This window comes from Pezoporus wallicus, unplaced genomic scaffold (assembly GCF_028554395.1).
Source record: "Pezoporus wallicus isolate ANWC-B61680 ecotype Strahan unplaced genomic scaffold, APGP_CSIRO_Pwel_v1 contig_5352, whole genome shotgun sequence".
Classification (NCBI taxonomy): Eukaryota; Metazoa; Chordata; class Aves; order Psittaciformes; family Psittacidae; genus Pezoporus; species Pezoporus wallicus.
The window spans coordinates 2,002,150-2,015,246 of NW_026639660.1; the positions used below are offsets into that span (position 1 = coordinate 2,002,150).

A 13,097-nucleotide genomic window follows, 5' to 3' on the forward strand; every position below is an offset into this window, starting at 1 on the left:
TTCTTCCTAAACTGTTATTCATGTGGTGGGAACACAAGGTGGCTTACGCAAATGTTCCACTGTGTAAATCAGTCTGGTCCTAAAACTGCATCCTAACATGCAGCTTGTAAATAAGCACATCTAAAACTGATACTGAGGTGGAATTAGTGCTCTGCTCTGAAATGGTTTTGTTAAGAATGATCACAAGTTATTGTTAGTTTGAGACATTTTTGTCTATTACTTTATTTGTAAGAAAAAGAAAATATGCTGGTAATGCTAGCAAACATCAGAGCTAAGCAATTTCATAGGGTGATTATATACAGAGTTCTGGAAACCTTCTGTCTACTGCAGCTCCTAGATATTAACACAAGCAGCAGACTAAACATTTGTACCCTGTTTGTACTGCCAGCTGAGAAATGAAGGTAATTAATGGGCAGCTGTAGGGTGGAAGAGTCTGGAAAATACCAGAACTTGTCATCCTGAAATGCATAGCACTGATGCCAGAATATTGATTTAACTGCATTACTGTTGCTAAGTAATCTTTTATAGTTTTACATTACTTACTGATGTTTACAGCATATTTATTTTTTCTGTTTCTTTTCTATCAAATTTCCCTCTGAACACTTAGCTGGACATTAGGCAAAAAAATATCCCATAACAAATGCAGCTATTCAAGTCTGCTGGTTACAGGACTTGACATTTGTCAGGTTTTTTTGAAGGTAGGTTTCAATTCTTGTTTATGGTTTTGGTTTGGTTTGGTTGTTTGTTTTTTTTTTTGTAACATAGAATTGTAGAATCATAGAATCATTAGGGTTGGAAAGGACCTTAAGCTCATCAAGTTCCAACCCCCCTGCCATAGTCAGGGACACCTCACACTAAACCATGTCACCCAAGGCTCTGCCTAACCTGGCCTTGAACACCACCAAGGATGGAGCGTTCACAACTTCCCTGGTCAACCCATTCCAGTGCCTCATCACCCTTACAGTAAAGAACTTCTTCCTTATATCCAATCTAAATTTCCCCTGTTTAAGTTTGAACCCGTTTTCTCTTGTCTGTCACTACAGTCCCTAATGAATAGTCCATCCCCAGATACTGGAAGGCTGCTATGAGATCTCCATGCAGCCTTCTCCAGGCTGAACAGCTCCAACTTTCTCAGCCTGTCTTTATACAGGAGGTGTTCCAGCCCCTGATCATCCTCGTGGCCCTCCTCTGCACTTGTTCCAACAGTTCCACGTCCTTTTTATGTTGAGAACACCAGAACTGCACACAATACTCCAGGTGAGGTCTCACAAGAGCAGAGTAGAGGGACAGGATCACCAGCTAGTGGATAATTACAGTGAATGCACTTAGTGAAATTAAAATCAATGACATCTGTCTCTTCGCTCTTTGGAGAAATTGCTAATATAGGAAAAAAGATTTTCCCAATGCTCTTTTGGAAGTGGCCAGTACTAAATGAAACTGGAAAGCAAAGATGCATGACTGTATACCACTTACATTACCCAGGCTGATTACTTTCTCTAAAATTCATAGTCATGTAAGGTGAACTGTATTTGGCCTTAACTGCAGAGTATCCTCCAAATTCACAGCTCTCTGCAGGCCATCAACTCATCAGTGGAATTAGGGAAGGAGCACTCCAGCTTCAGCTGTAAAGTCAACTTTGTTAGAAAACATACTGCTTGTCTGGAAGGCAATCAGCCTGCGGCTTGGTGTGTACAGAGGATGATAACCATGGTTTGTAGTAAAAAGGGGTGGTTATAGTGGTCTGGCCTGACCTAACCTCTTGCCTATCTTATCTGTCAATTTCCATGGTTACCAAAAACTTCACAAGAAAATATCATTTTATAAAGAAAGACAGCCAATTCAAATTTGATTGCAAAACACGCCGAGTTTTCCATGCCTGTGGTAAACTGCTCTAGTAGTTCCATAACTCAACATTGAAAACATTTTTTATTTCCTGTTTAAAATTTGTCAGTTTAAACTTCAATCACTGCATTTTGTTATGCCTATGTCTTTATACTAGCAACTCTTCAATATACCTTCAGCACTGATGAAAACCATTTTGTCTGTGGGGTGGGAAGAGGGATAAGAGTGATAAAAAGTGAAAGATTAGCTCTCTCCAGTTTTCTAGAGAGGCATAAAAAGTTAGATTCCATTAGTTACTGAATTGTATCACACCCAAGAGAGCTTTCCAAGATTATGTCAATATGAACACATTATTAGATAATGCCACCAGATTCATCCATATGCAGATTATAATGCTTTTTTTTCTGCACATTTTTTCTCATGGTTTTATGATGTGATTTTTAAGAAAAATGTTCACATCCCATTTTTGAAAAGTTACATGCATTTGCATGAGTGTGTTAGCTTGCACAGGAGAAGCTAACATTACACTTTAGAAGGATGTTTCTCTGAACAAAACCTTGGGGATGTACACATTTAGGCACTGTGGCACTTTCATTTATGAAAGGGGCTCAGGCTGCATTTCAGTCATTGTATCTTAATGGTCAAATCAGTTCCTAAATATCATAAAAGTAATTCGTGTCCTAGGAAACTTTTTTATCTTAGAAAGGAGAAAACTCACTGCTGATAGCTCTTTTGAGCAGTGAGAGGAGCAAAGATGGCTGCTTGAGCCAGGTCCCAGAATGGTGCCAGCACTTGATTAGCACATAACAGTGACTGAGGGGAAAGGCCTGGCAATGCCAGGCTGGTATATGTGGGCTTCAGAGTTAAAATAAAACAAAGACTGAAATTCAATACACTGATCAAACATGGCAAGAGGAGACTTAATCCTCTTTTCCCTCCACTTCCCACTCTTCTTGCTACTGGTTGTGCATGCTTTCCTACGCCTGCTCTGTCACACTCTGGGCCCTGCTGTGATTGGCAGAGACATATTTAATTTTTCAATGATTGTTTTTGGGGGTGTTGTGTTTGGGTTTGGTTTTTTTTTTGCTATTTTAGCCAACAGGATTGGCACATAAGAAGGGCTCTCACAAGCCCCAGGCTGACAGTGTGGAGGGGAGAGGAGGTGGGTAAAGCGTTCATTCCCCTTTGGTGGCAGTGAGCTTTAGATCAGCCTGCTGTGCCCTCTGAAAACATACACTGAAGTTTGAATCAGAGTGTAATAAATACATGTCACACTTTGAAAAGAGGAGACCTGTTGCGGATCCTGAAGGCAGCAGAGGAGTGGGAGCCTGGAGAAGCTGGGGCTAACCGAAGCAAGGAGACGGAGGAGCAGAGGGTTTCTGTCAGGGCTCCCGCTCTGTGAGGGCCCTGTGTGTATCACTCGCTCCTTCCTGCACACTTGAGGCGAAGTAGAGGCGGCTCCAGAGCAGCCCCATTCTTGGAGACAGCCCCACCATTGTGGAGGCCACAGAGGGGACAGCAGGGCCACTGCAGCCCAGCCATTAGTGGCCAACCCCGGCGGCCTGGGCGCAGCTCCCTGTGGAGAGCCTCACCCTCTGCCCCAGCAGCTGAGACCTTGGGTTTTGCCCTACAGACAGCGTGTGGTGGCTGAGGGAGAAAAGGCAGCCCCAAAGCCTGGCAACCTCAAAAGGAGAAGCAGGAGCCCCTGGAAGACAGCATGGTGGTAAGAATATTTAAAATATTTTTTTATTATTCCTTTGAATTTATGTTCTCCTTTCCTTCATTATCTTTTGAATGCTGTGGATGTTGTCGCTTCATCTCTGCCCTGTGTGACCCAGCTGAGGGCTCACACAGGAGCCTGCTGCCGCATCGCATCCCTGGGCTGCTGCCCCAGGGCATGGCTGAGGCATGCTAGCAGTGAGAGCTGCATTTTACCATACAGCAAAAACACCCCTATTTCTGCAGCTGGTGCACGTGCCCATTAGATCTGTGAATGGATGCTTGAAAGATTAAAGTTGTTCAGATCTCATGAGTGGTAAGCTGACAGACTTGATATCACATAGGATTTGAAGTACTCTATGCAGTCATGAGGGATATAAATGTAAGGGAAAGGAATGTGTCTGGATTTTAATGATAGACTCAGCCAAATGCAAAAAAAAAAATTCAGAAATTGATTCAGACTTCGGGGGGTTATTTTTATTTTATGTTTATTACATTGACCTGTGAGTAAAAAAAATAGCAGTTATTACAAAAAACATATGGTTGTATAACTTACGACTCAAAAAACCATCCCCTGCTATGCACATAGCTATTACAGAAAGACTGTCAGATTGGACTGTGAAAATAGAATTTGCACACATTGCAGCGTGCTTTTCTGTGTGTCTTCTTGCTTCTGTTCTATTGCTGTTGCACACTTAAATTAAAGACCTACCTTCCTGGGTACTTTTTGTTTTCTCCCTACTCTGTTTTTGTGCTGCTACTTATTCTGTGTCATTCTGTTGCTTCCATTAACTTAATGTATTTGAGGTGAAAATACTATATTATCATCCACTATCCCTTGATATTTTCATAATTCTATGACTGGACATATTAAGGTTGATTAATAGTATCTGAAAGCATCTATAACCAAATTTTTGTGGTAGCAGAGAAAAATCTTAATTATAATATCCTACATATACACTTTGATACAATACAGTAGCTTTAAGTCATGTGTAAAATGGCTGCTACTCAGTTGTGTGGGTCTGGTGATGAAACTAACCACAAATATAAAGGTGACTAAAACCAGAAATGAGAGTTTCTAAGGTCAGTTTACATGAAGGTGACAAAAAGATACTGTTTTGCTTAGACTTCGCATTTGTTTGTGTCCTGATGTACTCAATGCCCTTTTCACCAGAGCACTGCTGTTCTCGCAGTGCGTGTTTCACTAGTATTTGCAAACCACCTCCATATGGTTTGCAATGATGGAGCATTCTGCTTGCAATCCAGATTTATCTCTGTTAAATAGAAAATTAATTTTATAAACCCAAGAGCTGCTGATGAGCAGTCAGAGATCAGCAAACGTTCATTTTAAATGTTATTTTCAAAGCAATAGCAATTCTTTATTTTCTAAAGTGAAGACTAAGTACATGACTACTTTAGGATGTTTTCTGTTGTCAAAGTAAGGGCAGCATGCTTGGCTGGACAGACACTGAAGAAAAAGGCCAGGCTGATGCAGAGATGGAGCGTTTTTAGCAGGTCAAGCAACTCTGTGAGATATTGGCAGGCCTGTCTGAACAAGGCTCACGTGATCTGGGTTTGGCTTGATTACCATGGGAGCTGAAAATAGATAATTCTTTTCATTTGTTCTGTTATGTTCTTAGGCTTTAGCATTTGTGTTTTCAAGGTTTTCTGTGCAGTCAGGAGGGATATAAACTTAAGCGAAAGGAATGTAAAAGGGCAGAAATTACAACATAGCAAATTACTCCAGGACTTAGGACTTAAAGCACTGTTCTTATATGGAAGGACTTAGAACAAAGTTTATGAGAGCTGGCAGTGCTGGTGAATGGTTTGTTCAGCTCAAAATCTTTTGCAATGACAGGAAAGACTGATCAGGTAACGCTCTTTACCTGCCTCTGTTGTTCTTAGCTACTATTGCTATCACCAGGGAGATAACATAGTATATGGTAAGAAAAAGGATTCTACAGAGATGCGCTTCCATACTTATTCTGTGGTTTAAAATTTTTCAATAAATTATTTGGACCTTTCAGGTAGTGTCCCATTCCCATCTCAGGTTTGTGCCTTGTTTTTCTTACATGTTCCATGAATGCAGTGTGCAAACTAACAGACTACGATTTGTCCCTTGCCATTAGTGGAGTAAATAAAGGATACAATTATTTTCAATATAATCACTTTGTATGTGCCTACATTTAAAAACAGACAGCTCTTCTAGTCAAGAAAGTTCCTCAGCTGCAGCTTATAGGAACTCGGGGATGGAAGAAGGGATAGGGTATAGCAGGGCATTCGTCATGTCATGCCTGCCCTGCTTTTTTTGTTCTGTAGGAAACGCTACCCATGCTGGCAGAGATGTGCTATGACAGCAGATCTGGCCCAATATGGCTATTACTGCACTTAGAGATTGAGGGCATTCTGGGCCTCAGCAAGACATTTTTAATACCAGAATAAATAATGACTGCACAGTTAACCTGAAAGAGTTAAGTTTAATTTAGCTTCTTCTACAACTGCTTCTTAAAGGCTTTTCTGTTTGCTCATCTCTACTGGATCTTAAACAGAGACATTGTGTTGCTATGGAAAATAGTGAGCAAGCAATAACAAATGCTTCCTCACATAGAAGAAAAGCACACTGTTAACCATCAGCCATGCAGATATGACTGAGTGCGGAAAAGAAAATACGGGGAAAAATATGAAACCAGTTCCAGCTTTCATTCTGCCGTTAAATGAAATAATACATTCTTATTTTCTTCTTTCAGCACAGCACAGTGGCATTCATGTGATCCAGGGGAAGAGGGTCTTTTGCTAATAGCAATTTCATTATTTGAGGATATCCTCCAGAGTCATAAGTATCAGTCTGAAATAAGAGATTTTTAAAAGCCTTGCATGAGTTGTATTTCACATATGCACATCTTATGCTTAGCCAGAAAGAATAAGGGATTATTTCTTTCATAATTTTCTTAGTCCCAAGAAATTTCTCCATGAGACCTATGTGGGAATATAATACCCTCAATCCAGTCAGACTTCATCTTGCCTCCAAACTCTGAAAGCATTGGAGAAACATAAACTAGAAAAATTTGACATTGGCCTTGATCTTTCCATTGCCACCTAAGATGCTTTCCAGGGTCAGCAATGAAATTCAACATGACACCATTCTGCTGGAATAAAGGAAAAGTTGCACAGCAGAATTATTTTATTTTAAAAAATATAACTGTTACAGCTTATTTTTTAGAAAATGATCACATAGGACTCAATCTATTTTTAAACAGCTGAGTCTTTTCATTATAAAGTCTCTGCTTTTTTTCCTTCTATCTGCAGTTTTTTTTTTATAATGTTCTTGACTAAGCAAAGTTGAAGTCCATACTCTTACAGCATACCAAAGTTGACATTGTAGATCTTTGTTTCAAGAGGCCATTTGTGTTGTGACAGGCTAAGAACAAACCATAGTTACACTGTTGTTCTTACTGAAGACAGGCAAACTAATCCAAATCCTATGGGACTTACTTAAGCAAAACTCCAAAAGAAACTTCCTCAATTCATCTAAAACCAGTCAGAAATGGAGTTTAGCAGTTCCATAATTTTCCACAGTCTACTCTAAAAACTCAGATCATCCTTTTTGCAGCTAATGCTCATGCATGGGTCAAAAATGTCTAATTCAAATGCAATGAAAATGTAAAAACTCAGCTGAAAATATACATCTTTCGTTATAAATTTCCAATTACATATGAGGGAAAGCTAGTAAACGATTCCCCACTAGCTGAAATTAAGCCAATTTGTGTTAACAGTGAATGGTGAATAATATGGTCTGAAAAACACTCACTGCCTTGTGAACTTAATCTGCAGCAACAATTGCACCACATCAGACTCCCTGAACCAGCAATATATCTATTTGTCAAAATAATTAGATCATAAAATCAGAGTGTTTTGGTACATGTGTTTCTGTAGTCTTTCTCAAGTTCTAGATGGTCATGTAAATTAAGAAGCTGAATTTACTGATTTATTTCTTCTGCCAGGAGGCAGCATTACTTTTTAAGGAGCGAGGTAACCCACCCATGCACATAAAGATTTTTAGTAATACATCAACATTACATCTACATTTTTCAAGAACTTTAACTTATTCAAAGAACACTTAGGCTGTATATAGTGTACAGCAACCAAAATGCTTATTATTTTATCTAATTTCTAGCTGCATTGCCTGAAGCAGGTCTTGGGATATACACCTGATTGTGTTTTGAGTCAGTATATGAAATAGGATTAATAAGAGACTTTTACTAACATTTCATCACCACTCGGCCTGTGAACAGAAATGTTTTCCAATGAGTGATTTAGACTCAGTTCAAGTTTATAATCTTGACTCCTTCAATTTTATTTCCTGCACCATAAAAATAAATTAATGATCATTACTTACCAGGAAGGTAATACCTGCAACATAACAAGGCGTTTCTGCAGAGAAAGTAACATAGACATCTCTGGACATCAAAAACATGCAATAATATTTTACTTCTCCCTTGGTAGGGAATCAAAGAGAACCTTGGGTACTCCAGTTCAAACCACATCACAGCTGAAGTGTCCAAAGAGAATCTAAAGTTTCAGATTCAACCACTGCTATGTAAAACAATGCCACAGAACATTCCCACGTCAAAACCACAATTTTTATAGCTGGCTGAATAGCTTTTTCAAGCAATGAGCAGTCAGTTCAAATATATACCTTATTCCAACTAAAACAGAGATCCACTGTATACTGTTCATGGAGAGTACTTAGTATAGACTCTAATCTCTAGAAATTGGCATAATTTTAAGGCACTCAAGAACAAACACTCAAATTACAGACTGTTAAAATAGGAAATGTGCTAGAGTTCTACTGGCACACTTTGTTGGACACTTCTCCAGTTATGCTCCTGTCCAAATATAGCTGCTTTGTGTATTGGTTTGAAAGGCATGAAGGGTCACATTTTCTATACATAAACTGAGATGAGGGCTGCAGATCTAACTTGTAAAAATAGAAAAGGTGGGAGGCCTCAAGAGTATGCCCCATTATCACGTGTATGGAAAGCTCTTCTATGGGTATATAATGATGACTATAGGGACAAAGCTGGCTTCACATGGAGGAGGAGTCTTCACATGGAAGACAGAGATTTGATCTCTGTCTTCTGTTGATGTCTTCAGCTGCTTCCTACTTCTACTCTTATTCTACAGCCTTGGGAGATTACCCTAGTTATCTCAATAAAACAGTTCAGCTCCAGATGGGGACTATACAGGCCAGAATTAATGGTAGTGGCTCCTTCAGTTCCTAGAAAAGCTGAGTACATGTGAAGACAGCTCACATCCGTAACTCATACAAGCTTGTTCCTCCATCCTGTCTTCTCCTATTGCAACTAGATTTTCCAGACTGTGCAAAGCAGGATGATTGTCAAAGCATCCTGAGATTGATAGCTCTGCCTTCCAGTTTTCTGAGTTTTGCTCACAGCTGAATGGGAAAACATTCATTCTTAGGGTCCTTGCTCTGCAAAGAAATGGGAGTGTCTCTTTCTAACTCTCTTCTGCATCACTAGAGCAGGCTCAAGCACTCTATGGAGCTGAGAGTATCAAGGTGAGGAGAAAAAGTAAGTTGCCTTTGAAGGTCTGTGTTTTCCCCAAGACAAACAAGAAGGGAGAAGCCCAGTTTCTCACTAATAAATGTGATCATATTCTTCAGTACTATACAGTTTTGTATTTTAAAAGATTCTTTCTAGCTGCCTCTTATGGTTTCTGAGGATTCATTTCACTAAGAATGAATTCACAACACCAGGAGTATCTTAGGAGCATACCCCTGTGTTTAGACATCCAAAGGCCTTGAAAAGAACATGTACTGCATACAGAGAGCAAAAGATTTAACTTTATGTACTTTAGCAGAAACCTGAAGAATCGTCTCTCATCTGAAATTCCTGTATTTTCTCAAATATTCCCTAGCAGTGTCCTTGAGCACTTTTGCCACAGGACATACAAGAATTCCCAGTTTTAACTTATTGTGCTATCCTTTGTGAGGCTGAAAACAAAGAACATTTGCTCTCAGTTACACCAGTCTAGTTGTGGACTTTTCTTACAGTCATTAAATTTTAGAACAACTTTTCTGTCAGCTGTCCTCAAAATGAACAAACTAAATCAAATAACATGTTAAAAAATAAAACAAGTTATTTGCTTAGAAAGCAGAAGTTGTCTTTCCATCAGTTTGAATTTTCATCTTAAGCTGTACAGAGGAAATAGCTTTCTTGTGTAGATAGCATCTGCAAATATAAATATGCAGCAATGATAAAGTGCGTATTTTACTTTTAAACAGTTTGGGAAAGCCTCATTGAAAATGGTTAAGGACCTTAAATTTCACTGTCCTGGGTTCAGCAGTAGCAGTCATTTTTATTCCTTCTTGGTAGCTGGTGCAGAGCTGTGGTTTCAACTTTCGGCCTGGGAACAGCGCTGATAACACTGATGTTTTTAGTTAGTGCTCAAATATTTAGTCTGACCAAGGACTTTCTGAGTCTCATGCTCTGCCAGGGAGGAGGAGAAGCTGGGAGGAAGCAGAGACAGGACACCTGACCCAAACTGACCAAAGAAGTATTCCATACCACAGAACATCATGCCTGGGATGTAACAGAGTTACCTGAAGGACATTCACTGCTTGGTTGGGCTCGATTGGCGAGTGGTATTGTATTCTCTTCCCTTGTTATTTCCCTTATCATTATCATTACTGGTGGTAGCAGTAGTGGTTTGTGTTATACCTTAGGTACTGGACTGTTCTTATCTCAACACGTGGGAGTTAGTTACATTCTTTCGATTCTCCTCCCCATCCCTCTGGGAGCGGGGGGCAAGGAAGAAGGGGGAGAGTGAGCGAGCGAGACTGCGTGACTGACAGAGCTTGAACCACGACATTCACTGACTAGCACTCACTGCAGTTTCTGGTGGAAGTCCCATGGAAGGAAACAAATGTGTCCCTGTCCTTTGGGTACCAGGGGCAGAATTTATGGGCTGACTTTCCTTCATATAAAACTGCACTCCTAATCCTCACTCGAAAACAGCTACTGCTAGAAAAAGCTGTTTGAATGGTGTTTCAGTAATTTTGAATAATTTAGCTTGCACATTCATCTGGACTCCAGAGCAATTTGAGGCTTGGAACTGGGACATTAGAGTTAAACAACATAAATGGAATGGCACATGTGACCTTCCAGGATGTGGAAGCCTGCTGCCCTCCAGGACCCTAGCTTATTCAGGAAATTATCTTTTTTATAATGTTGACATTCACATACGCAAATGGAAATTCATACTGTTTCCTGGACCTGACACTGAAACCCACACAAAAGGGAGCAGGTTTAGAATGAAACAAAGTGCTAAAGAAAATAAGAACAATAATCTTGAATTTCATTTATTGTTCTTCTTTAAATCTTTGTTTGGCAATGTTTCTATGAAAAGATTGAAATTTAGTATTTCATGCATTTAACACCTGGTTAAACACCACATAAACCCATGGCAGTGGCCAAACACACCTTATTAAGAAAATCTTGTGACTACTGTCTTAATTAAGTCCCAAACTTTTCTATGTACTGTCATTAATTGATTCTCTAGAAGCTTTTGCAGTAAAGCATCTGTCCCAATTATGTGTGTCCAAATTAAGTGAAACACATTTTACTGAAATAACCACCGCTGGCCGTGATTCTTTCTATCACACGAAAATGTGTTTCTAATAATACTGATTGCAGAATAGCTGAGGGCAAATATTTTTACAAAGTAAAACAAAAATATTGACATTGTAAAAGAGAAGTCTTCTTGACACCTGTCAGTATTTGGTCTTGCTTTATGTACTAACTGACTCTTGCCAGCATCTTGGCAACATTCTAGCTTCATATCTTTGGCAGAATGCTGCAGGCCAAGTGTCTTTTACCTCCCTTCTCTGACCCCCAGAGGTCATAAGTTCATTTACATTGCCTTGGAGCAGACTGCTTCAGTAACAATTCATGAAACAAGATTATGTTAAGGAAAGCAATGTTGATTATGTTAGAAACTAGAGAGAAGAATTAAATGAAACAAAAGTTGAACAGAACAAACTTTCCTGTATCTGGCAACTGCACAAAGTCTAGCTCACCAGGTTACAATCTCATAGTTATTACTGTTATACTCAAGTACACTGAAAAACCTATCAGTGCTTATCTGACCTTTCTTCTCATAATATGGTCCACAGATCTGTTACAACAGGAACTTCAGCCAAAAGCAGCTTCAGGGAAGAGTAATTCTGGCAGTCATGAACAGAAAAGAAATGCTTCACCTTTTAAAGCTCCCTTCAGCTGAGAAAACTCTCCCTTGTTAGGATAATTGAAATCCAATTTTTTTAAGTAAGTGACAGGTTGTGTAAAATATATTTTAAGGACACAGAAACCAATCAACTACTTTGTTGACTGTGGAACATGGCTAAATCTACCCAGTGATGACAACGCTTCCAAATTTTGTGAGGCAATTTCAGCTTTCTGCTAGATGTGTCAGAGTATGCTGTCCTTATGAACTGATGAAAGGAAATCTGTAGCTTAGCCCACATACACTTGTGCATCTTTTTATGGAAGATCCACTGATCTGTCACTGGGGAAATACTTTCCTCAAAGCAGAGGAACAGAATTAGTCTTTCAATACAGTAATTAAAAATCAGGTATATTGTTTTTAAGTATGTGTTCAGCAGGCAAAGACTCCTGCCATAAGAAAGGAAACTGCATAGACTCAGGCTGGCTTATCAGTGTGCAGAATCTGATGTCCTTTTTGGCACACTGTAGTCTTCAATACAAAAGGCAAGGATACACTGCTTTCAGATTGTCATTGCTTTAAATTTGGACTTAGATACTTCATCATGAGTTCAATACTCTTTAAATTTCTTTAGGTGATGACTGACAGAAAGTTTGAATAAAAATTGCTTGTTAGAATTAAGCTTATAATAGTTGGTCTCATTATAGAAATCTGTCTACTTCAGATTCAAAAGCCTAGCACACTAAATAAGAAGCAGTAGCCCAGCAGCATAAATCATGGATGGGAAATGCAAGGGCACCCATTGCAGTGCTTCAGCCTGCATATGGCTCAGGATCTGTTTGACATTTTGCAGGACTGGAATAAGGTTGGAGTGAGGTTAGTGGCCTAGGAAATGCTTTAATACTGATACATGAACAAAATTGTACAGGACAGGGAAATCCACCTCTCACACAAGGATGTGTTCATGGGATGTGTTCATGTTCATCCTGATTATTGAATCAAAAGGTTACATCCAGCACCAGTCCTCAGAGGCGTCAGTCTCCTCAAAATGTCTTATTTCCAACATGTGCCCATTGTGAGAGCACACGATACATAACCAGAACTGACAGGAGACAACAGCGAGGCAGAAAAAAGTATGAGATACACAGTGTTTTGAAAGAGGAATGGAGGACCAGAAGTGACAGCAAGGAAGAGCAGGGAAAAATAGGCATGACAGCCTTAAGACAGCTTGAAAGAAGGGTGGAAAACCATGGAAACAATGTCAGACAAGGAATAGGAAACTGAAAACAAGG

General features: G+C 39.5%; 1 long non-coding RNA gene across 1 annotated transcript in view; it reads left to right on the forward strand.

Annotated features, from left to right (window-relative positions):
* The first annotated feature begins 3,484 nt into the window (after positions 1–3,484).
* Positions 3,485–13,097, forward strand: part of LOC130602510 (uncharacterized) — a 38,073-nt gene continuing 28,460 nt past the window's right edge. The window contains exon 1 of the long non-coding RNA XR_008972920.1: positions 3,485–3,565. This is a non-coding gene — a long non-coding RNA (uncharacterized LOC130602510). The remainder of the gene's footprint in view (positions 3,566–13,097) is intronic.